Consider the following 9,564-nt stretch of genomic DNA (forward strand, 5'->3'; position numbering starts at 1 on the left):
CTCATTTCATTTTAGAAAGAACCTAAATCCAATAAACTAAAGATCCATGGCTATTATATGAATGCTTGAACTTTATGTGGCAACATAAAAATTGATCAAGTTTGAGTAAATATCCAAAATGGTCCATAGTATATGAATAAAGTGTTGAGATTGATGTCCTAAATCTCATAGGGTCTTATAGTTTGTATTTGTAATGTACAAACTTTTTATTTATGTAATAAAATATTTGATGTTTTATTTCAAAATTAATTGCATTAACCACAAACCAATAAAATAACATCCAAGGTTATCTTGTAGCTTAAACATGCATGTAAAGACATACAGATAGATCATGTTTAAATGATAACATAAATGGTCTATAGTAGATGGATAAGGTTGGATACCTTATCCTAGTGACACTACGAGTATGACTCATTTTGTAGATGTTACAATTCTTGTAAAGTGCTACAAATGATCTAATCTTGATCATTCATGTGGAGACATTTGAGTGAGGATATTTTATACAAAGGATTTGTATAAGACCGGATCACGAAATGTTTAGTCTCATTATACAACACCATTCATAATAAAGACTTACATTTCACCACGATGACCATAGGTAACATGACCTGAATCCTGAGTTAGTTGTGAACTCCTGCCTATAAAGGTGACCCTTTGATTTGTAGGGTAAGAGTGGCCAGATTGTTGACTTAACAAGTCTACCATTTTGGGGATTCGTCTGATTGGGTAGCTGGGAACACAGTTACACAAGAATGAATTCACTCCTTCCCTAACGTTGGGGTAAGTAGATGAATTGCTCCCTTAAGAGCTGATTCCGGGGCTTGAACAATGTGACACCACACCCTCTCCTGGCCCCAAAGGGGTTTGGTCATAGTTGGACTATGATTTATTGTTCATTAGAGGGATCAGTGGTACTTAAAGAGTTAAAAGTAACTACAGTGGAAAAACAATAATTTTGGCCTAGCTGTACTTACGAGCAATTTGTGAAGGGTCATTGTACTATTTGGTTATATCTGGTAGACACAGAAATATATTTGTAGTGCAAAGAGCGCAGCTGACGGTTTAGTGAAGTGCCCGTCAGTTAATGGATGGTGAATAATTTAAATTAAAGAGTTTAATTAATTATTCACATACCGTTGGAGCTTCAAGCTACAGGTCCATGTGGTCCCCTCGGTAGCTTAACAGGTTTTAATGAGAATTAGTTTTTGGATTAATTTGAATTGTTCAAATTAATTATATGTGATATAATTAATTTAATTTAATTATATATGATATAATTACTATAATGTATTTGATACATTATAATATTAAGTATTTATGAGAGAAAATAAATATTTGAATATGATTCAAATGTTAATTATATGAATTGAATTCATATGGTTAAAATTAATATAAATGTGATTTATATTAAAGGTCATTGGTGAGAGAAAGGTATGTTATATTTTCTATAACATATAGTTTAATATATATTATATGATAAGGTAGTTATCATATGAATATATATTAAATAAATAACTTAATTTAATTTAATTTAATATTTTTTGAATTAATGTTATTGGGAGGGAGTTGTAACTCCCCTCTCCCCTCTTTATCTCCAGATCGTGTATGTGGGTTAGTTACACTTTCTTCTTCTCTGTGTGGTGAAGAAAGAAAACAAATAGAAAAATCACACAAGGGTTCCTAAAATCTCAAACACTTCCTCTCTTCTCATCTCTCAATCTATTCCCTCACCAAAATAGTCAGAGCTCAATCCTCTTGGATTCTCATCCAGAGAATACCGAGGTTACCTTTATGGTAGTGTCCTTTTGGTGTTTATGATTTTCACATTGAAGAGGAAACGTGAAGATTTCGTTCTTCAAGGGTAAGTCTTCTATTCCATTTTTCTCTTCTTAGTTTCTCAAGCATGTTGTATGTTATGTTTAATTAAATGCATGATTTGTTCTGTTTCTCTGTAAAATTGTGTTTTGTAAATTTTTTAAAATTGGGACGATCTACTTTCGCTAAGCACCCTTCATAGGGATCCTTCATAAGGTTGAGTGTCTTATTCTGGTAACACTATCGGATGCAACCCACTTTGTAGTTGTTACAATTTGTTGTAAAATGCTACAAACGAAGTGATCCTGATTCATTCATGTAGTGACATGAGGAGGGGGCATCCTATGAAATGAGCTTGCATAAAATCGAACCAAGAAATAAGTCACCCTTACTTTATAACACTATTTACTGTTTAAGACTGACTATTTCAAAGCGATGACCTAGGTAACTTGACCATAATTATGAGCTAACTATGAACTCCTGTTTATTCGGAATTATCCTTAGATTTGCATGGGTAAGGGTTGACTCAATAAGCCTCCCATTTTAAGGGTAAGATCGTGTAGATAGCTGGGGACATAGGGTGCAAGATGAAATTCATTTCTACTTGCTTTTAGAAATAGTAGAAAGGTTGTTCCCTTAAGTGCTGACTCTAGATCTTGAACAAGGGGTCCCACCCCCTCATTAGCTCGAGAGGGACTCGGTTTAGTGATTTGATCACAAATCAATTGTTCATTAGAGGAATAGTTGGACTTAAAGAGCAAGATTAATCTCAAGGGTAAAACAGCTTTTGATCCAGCCGTTATTATGAACAACTTGTAAAGGGTTAACTTACTAATCATGGTTATATTGAGTGGACATAATATATCTACAATAAGGGGAATGCAACTATTGTGCTTTGATAAAGTGATCCGGTAGTTAAAGAATGGTGGTTAATTGGGTTAAAGAGTTTAGTCGGTTAATCTCGGATCGTTGGAGCCCATGATCTATAGGTTCATGAGGTCCCCCTACTAGCTCATATCAGACTAAACCTTATAACAGTGTGACGTACAAATTTGAAGTGTTCAAATTCGATTTTTGGAGCAAAACATTAAATATATACGATATATTTAACCTGATTTTTAATTGTGAATTAAACATAAAAAGAGAGAAAATAGGAGATATTTAAATAAGACTTAAATATCAAGATTATGAATAAAGATTCATATTAATTGAGATTAGTGTTAGATTTAATATTAAATTAAATTAGTTAAATTATTTAATTAACTATTTAATATTAATGTAATTTAAAAATTAATTATTAGAATTAATTTTGAAATTAAAAGATTGGTCAAAATTGCATTAAAAGTCAAAATTGTTGACTAGGTAAAAAATGCAATAAAAGTGAAATTGTTGACTTTTGACTTTGAAAGTCAAAAAGTCAAAATTGTTGACTTTAGACTTTGAGAGTCAAACTTTGTCTTTTGATCAAGTTAGTAGAAAAATCCAACATTTTTAGTGAGAAATTCCAACTTTTGCCTTGCTAAGTGTTATCTTCAATTGAAGACACTTGCCCCACTAATCCCACTTTGAGTTAATTGATTTTTTAGTGTCAAATTCTCATTAAACTCAAAATTGCATGTTTTGTATGAAATGGTTTTTAAAAGGAAGAGTTTAGGGGGTGTTTGACTCACCAACATGAGTTGAGTTGAATTGATATAATATACCAACTCATTGTTTGGCCCACCAACTTTAAATATTGGTGAAGTTGAGATGGTATATTTTACCAACTCACCCCAACTCTCCCTTCTTCCCATGTTTTCAATGGCTCTACCCATCGGCCATTGTCACACTCTGATAACTAACTCCAAGCTCCGACAACCACCTCTGATGACCACTCTAGCGACCAACTCCAAGCTTCAACAACCACCTCCGATGACAATTCCGATAACGAAATCTGGACTCTGACAAACCACCTCCGATGACAGCTCCGACGACCAACTCCGAGCTCCGACAACCTTCGTGCGACCAACTCTAACAACCAATTCTAGCCTCTGACAACTACCGCTAATAACCCAACTCTGACGACCACCTTCACACTACCAACTTTGATGACCATTGGCTCTAACAACAAACTTCGATGACCAATTCCGACTACAAACTCCAACAAAAATCATCTTTAATGTAAAAATTTTATTTTGTCTACATTAAGTGCAATATTTATACGTAAAAATGTTAAAAATATATTTTTTTTATTTAATTGAATTCACATATCAAATGAGTGTTAAAAATATTTAACAAAAAGTATGTAACATATAACAAAAAAAAACATAAAATGAAAAAATTCCCCTGGAGCATATTTTTTAGTAAAAATTAGTGAAAAATAGAGATTTTTTCTCTGATGATCCTCCAAATTCTGAGGAAATGAAGGTGAAATTAATGAAGAAATGTGGTGATATTTAATTGGCTGTTACGATGATGGGGGAGATTTAATTTTAAAAAAATTCATGACATAGTAAAAATATAGAGCAACAATAGGAAGAAGAAGAAAAAGAAGAAGATAATGAAATTCATGGAGAAAAATTAGCTAGAATTAAAAGTTTTTATTTCTCTTTAGTTTCTCAATTTATATAAACATATTTCTACAAAAATGTAATGGGTTAATTGTTATTCATTGCCAAAAAAAATTAAAAATTAAAAGAAAAATTGTAATTCATATTTTATTCAAACAAAGATGGATAAAATTATTGAATAAAAAAGTTTCAAAACAAAAATAGTAATCACAAAAGCATATTATTGAATTAAAAAGTTTCAAAAAACTGTATCAGATACCCAAATATGTGAACTCTGCACCCCAAACACAGACATATGAACTCAAATCAAATAACTTTGTACCCCAAATACAAACATATGAACTCCATAGATAAATGAACTCCACGACATATAAACTCCAGGCATCCTATCTCAACTCTGCACCCCAAACAACTCCTTAATATTTTTTAAAACTCTTGCCCAAGTGGATGTTTATGAGATTATTTGATAATCTCAAAATTATTTTCTCTCAAATCCTTAACTCTTTCTTCTCCAAACTAGTCACTCACCGGATCCCACCATCCCGTTCCAAGGCTGAAGAATAGTAGGAAGACTCTCGTGATGGTCTATGTACCGTTCATGAGGATATTGGAGCTGATTTTAAGAAGATTCGAGTCTACAAACATTGTATTTCTTCTATCCTTTTGTAGTTAATTTATTTGCATGCTTATTCTTTGAAATTAACATAATTAGAGTACTTTAGATCCTTTATTTCTTCAGTTGCACATGTGTAAGTTCCATCAAGAATAAGGAGGTAGAGGGCTGCCATGGTGATTTTTGTATGAAAAGTTGGTGAAAATTAAAGAAAACCCGAGGTTGGTTTGAAAGCGCGAACAAGTTTTCAACATCGTTGTCAGGGACTGTAATGTAGTCAGCTAATTTGTTTTCTTGGTCTTAATTCCATCACAGGGCCATTAAAGTAGGGGTATTGTAGAGTTTATCAAAATTTGCAAACGATATATGAGCGACGATACTCAATCGGAGTTCGATATCGACCCTGAAGTCGAAAGACCTTGGTCTTGTTGATATTATCCTTAGAACTCAAATAACAAGAAACCCAAATGGATACATACTTTCACAATTTCATTTTTTAAAGTAAGCCAACTGTTACTCCATTTGATCTAAATTGTAAGTTGAAAAAAAAAATAATGATGAAGGTGTATCTTCTCTAAGGACTCACGTAGATCTACACTTACTGGTCACATAGGCTCCCCCTAGATGTGAGACTTCCTCTCAAATGTACTTAGGCTCCCTTAAGTTTGTTAATATCAGTGTTGAACACTTCAGCTTCCGATAGTGTGTGAGACTTCATTTGAACTTTGTTTTCTTCCCTTTTAACTCAGTGAACTTTCTATAGGGATGAAAGCCCTAATGCAGTGGAAGTCACAGAACCAAACTCGTTATCGATTTAAGATTTCTGAAATACAAACTCGTTATTGATTTAGGATTTTTGAAATACACATACACTGGGAAATTCCATAAAATAATACAGAGACCAACAAAGAAATTAGCCTATTGTAAAAATGATCCTAGGTTAAGCATGCATAAATTATTTCTATAGAGAAAGGAAAAGGAAACCTTACCTTTATAGAACTGAATCGAAGACCACCAATACTCCTTTTGATCGAAACAACACCACAAGAGTTACCTCCCTATCCTCTGTGAATTCTTGAGGTAAAATTAGTTTGTGAGAACCAAAATTGATTGGGAAAAAGGAAGAAAAATTTTCTAGAGAGAATAAAAATCACATAACGTTTCTATGTTTCAAGAAATAAATTCACCTTTTTGCAACCTACTGCTCCTGCAAGCATTTTGCAGGAGTTTATCAAAAGGAGAGAAAGAGGGAGTGAAACGTGGGATTCATCCCACATTTTTGTTACTCCCGGGTTAACTGTTAGTTAATAATTAATTAACTAATTTAATAATTAATTAAATCTTATTTAATTAAGGATTTCATTTAAATCATATTTAAATTAAACATCTTTCACATAACCTATAGTTTTAATTCAATTGATTTAATTAAATCATATCAAATCATATCAAATCAAATTAATTATTAATAGTTAATTAATTCTCTAATTAATTAATTATCAAATCAAATATCAAATATTTAATTTAGCCTACACTTGAATCATATTCAATTGTATTTCTCTCATAACCTATAGTTTTAATGTGCATCAAATACACATTAATTTTTAACCTATAGTTATGAACTCTTTCAAATATTTAATTTTCCTAAAAAATAAACTTGAATTATATCCAACATTAAATTTATGTGGAAAATTTTAATTTGAATATAAACTTTATATTATAATGTATCATTATACATTATATTATTTCCCTAGGTGAATTTAAAATTTTCAAATTCAAGATATAGTTGCCTCAAGTCCCTTTATGAGCTAAGAAGGAGACCTCATGGACCTACAAATCAAAAGCTCTAACAATATGAGATTAATTTGCTAAACTCATTAACCAAATTAATCAATATTCGTTAACTGTAGGTACACTCCACTAAAGACCCACAACTCTTCTCACTGCATATATATTTCCGTGTCCACGAATATAGACCAGTGATAGCAACTTAGTCCTTCACGAGAGTTCGTAATACCACCTGGGTCAAATTACTGTTTTACCCCTGGGTTACCTCATATCCTTAACTACCAGTGCTTCTCTAATGAACAACTTATTTATGGTTTGACCAATAATTAGAAATCCCTCTCGGGCTAGTGAGAGGATAGGGCCCTTTGTTCAAGTCCGGAGACACCACTTAAGAGAACACCCATCTACTTACCCTAAAGTTGGGAAGGAGTGAAATCCATCTTGTATTATTATGTTCTCAACTCCCCACTTGATTTTGTCCTCAAAATGGTAGGCTTTTTGAGTCGGCAACTGGCCACTTTCACCCATACAAATCAAAGGACAATCACTTGTGAACAGAAGTTCATAATATACTCAGGACTAAGACTAAGTTGCCTAGGCCATCCTATTGAAATCTAAACCTAACTAGTCAATGGTGTTACATATAGGGTTACTATTTTGCGGTTAGGTCTTATGCAAACTCATTGCATAGGACACCTCCCCTTATATGTCATCTACTATTGCTTTTATTTCCATCGTGTTATGATGATGAGGATGAATGATGATGGAAAAGATGTTTACTCTATATCTTGGTGTGAAGATGATGCTATGCGTTGGACCGATGGTAGATTGATGTGCGTGCACACCTTGCTAGTGCATACAAGTTCTCTTAAGTTAGACCCAAGTATAAATCTAAACTAAGTATCCTAATAAGCCCAAGGTTGACACATAGATTCTGAAGTATACTAATGCAGGTTTGGTCTTTGGATTTATTTCAGAGGTCTCCTAATGGTTTGATATGCTTGGTTATGTAACTAAACTACTGGCACGCATGCAAGAGGGAAATAGAAGTTCAAAAAAAGGGAAAGTGTTCATGTGGTTGGCTTAAGCGTAGTGGTATGTGTTGATTTCTTAATGGGAACAACAAGCCTTTGTAAGCATGATGATAATGAAATGGAAATTATAAAGATGTCTACTAATGTCTAAGTGTATGCATGATGCATTGGGGATTTGTTCTTTAATTCATGCTCAATATTTCTCGATGTGGATGCCACACTTATCCTATCTCTAGGGTGCAGGAGTCAGTTAAAATGAAGAGATAAGTGACATGAATAATTTTATCTCTAGAATTACTTCATGCTCTGGCTTGATGCGTTCAACAATTAACTACTCTCTTGAGTGACTAATTGCTTTTTCACTTCAACAACTGGTCTGGTGTATTCAAGCAACAAATTTTATGAACTTATCAAGTCAGAAAATTTACATACACAAACAATCTAAAAAATTAACAGATGAAGATGTGAAAAATGATCGAAAATGAGATTGAATTAATGATATAAGTTTTGATACAAATTATTTTAGTTCAATCAAGTGGAATGGTGAATAAGAATGTAAAGTGAAAGAAAGAAATCAAGCCGTAGGGTTCAATCTTTTGTCCCCTTTGGCTTGTTTTTATGCTTGTTGTCGCGAACTCAGTGGAGGGGTTGAAGGAGACATCTCTCTTAAGCTTCTCTCCAGTAGCACCTCATTACCAACAGTGGAGAATGGCTATCGTCCCTCCTACTTCTTGCTTGTAGACGGAGAAGGTGAAAAATGGCTAGCTCTCTAACTAAATACTGACTAACTTGCTAACTTCTTCATTTGCAGGCAGCTTCTCATTATATAGGCAATCTGCTCAACCACTTAGTTATGTGATTTCATTAAATTCTATACCCTGAGACAACCGACTGCCATTTTGCTTCAATCAGACGCTGCCAGTTAGATACTCATGCCTGCAAGTTGTGATTTGACGTGGATTGCACGAACCAAATGTATCTTTCATGCGTCGGGTAAGCTAAAATTTTTTATTCTTGTATTAAAGTATGTTACTGATGTAGTTTTTCACTTAAGAAGACACGTTTGAATGAGTTTATCACATATATACAATTTCATGCGTTTTTCTTTATCATGAGTGCGTTTACATCACTTATAATTCTAATTATTTCAACTTTGAAAGAACAATAACTTATATTTCTACAAGTTATCACCTACACGAACGCATTGGATCATTGTGTTTGTATCAAATACAAAATGGGTCATATCCATAGTGTCACTAGGATAAGGTACCCAGCCTTATCCCTATTAATAAACCCTTTAGGTTGTATCATGAACATTGATCTTTGTATGTCTCCACATACAACTCAAGACCCATAAGAAACCTAGGATATTAGTTTATTGGATTTAGGGTTATTAAGACAAAACGAATACAACAAAATCAATAACATTTATTGTAATAACATCGATAACTTTTTATTGATGATGATCAATTATTTACATTTAATATCTATGAGTTTTAGGACATAAAACCCAACAAACTACCACTTGAACTAAAACTTTAGTCAGTGGAATGTACATGATATCAAAACCCAAAACAGTGGGAATGGTAAATAAATACAATAAACTAGGGCATCCATATACTCATTACACATCTTCCACTTATCCTAGATTATACAATGTACATGTCTCGCAAACATAGACTTTCTAGATGACTATTGAACACTTTAGCCAAGAAAGCCTTCGTAAATGGATCAGCAATATTATGCTCCGAAGCGATCTTTGTGATGA

The sequence above is a fragment of the Benincasa hispida genome, chromosome 9 (assembly GCF_027475165.1).
Source record: "Benincasa hispida cultivar pf3 chromosome 9, pf3_genome.v1.1, whole genome shotgun sequence".
Lineage (NCBI taxonomy): Eukaryota > Viridiplantae > Streptophyta > Magnoliopsida > Cucurbitales > Cucurbitaceae > Benincasa > Benincasa hispida.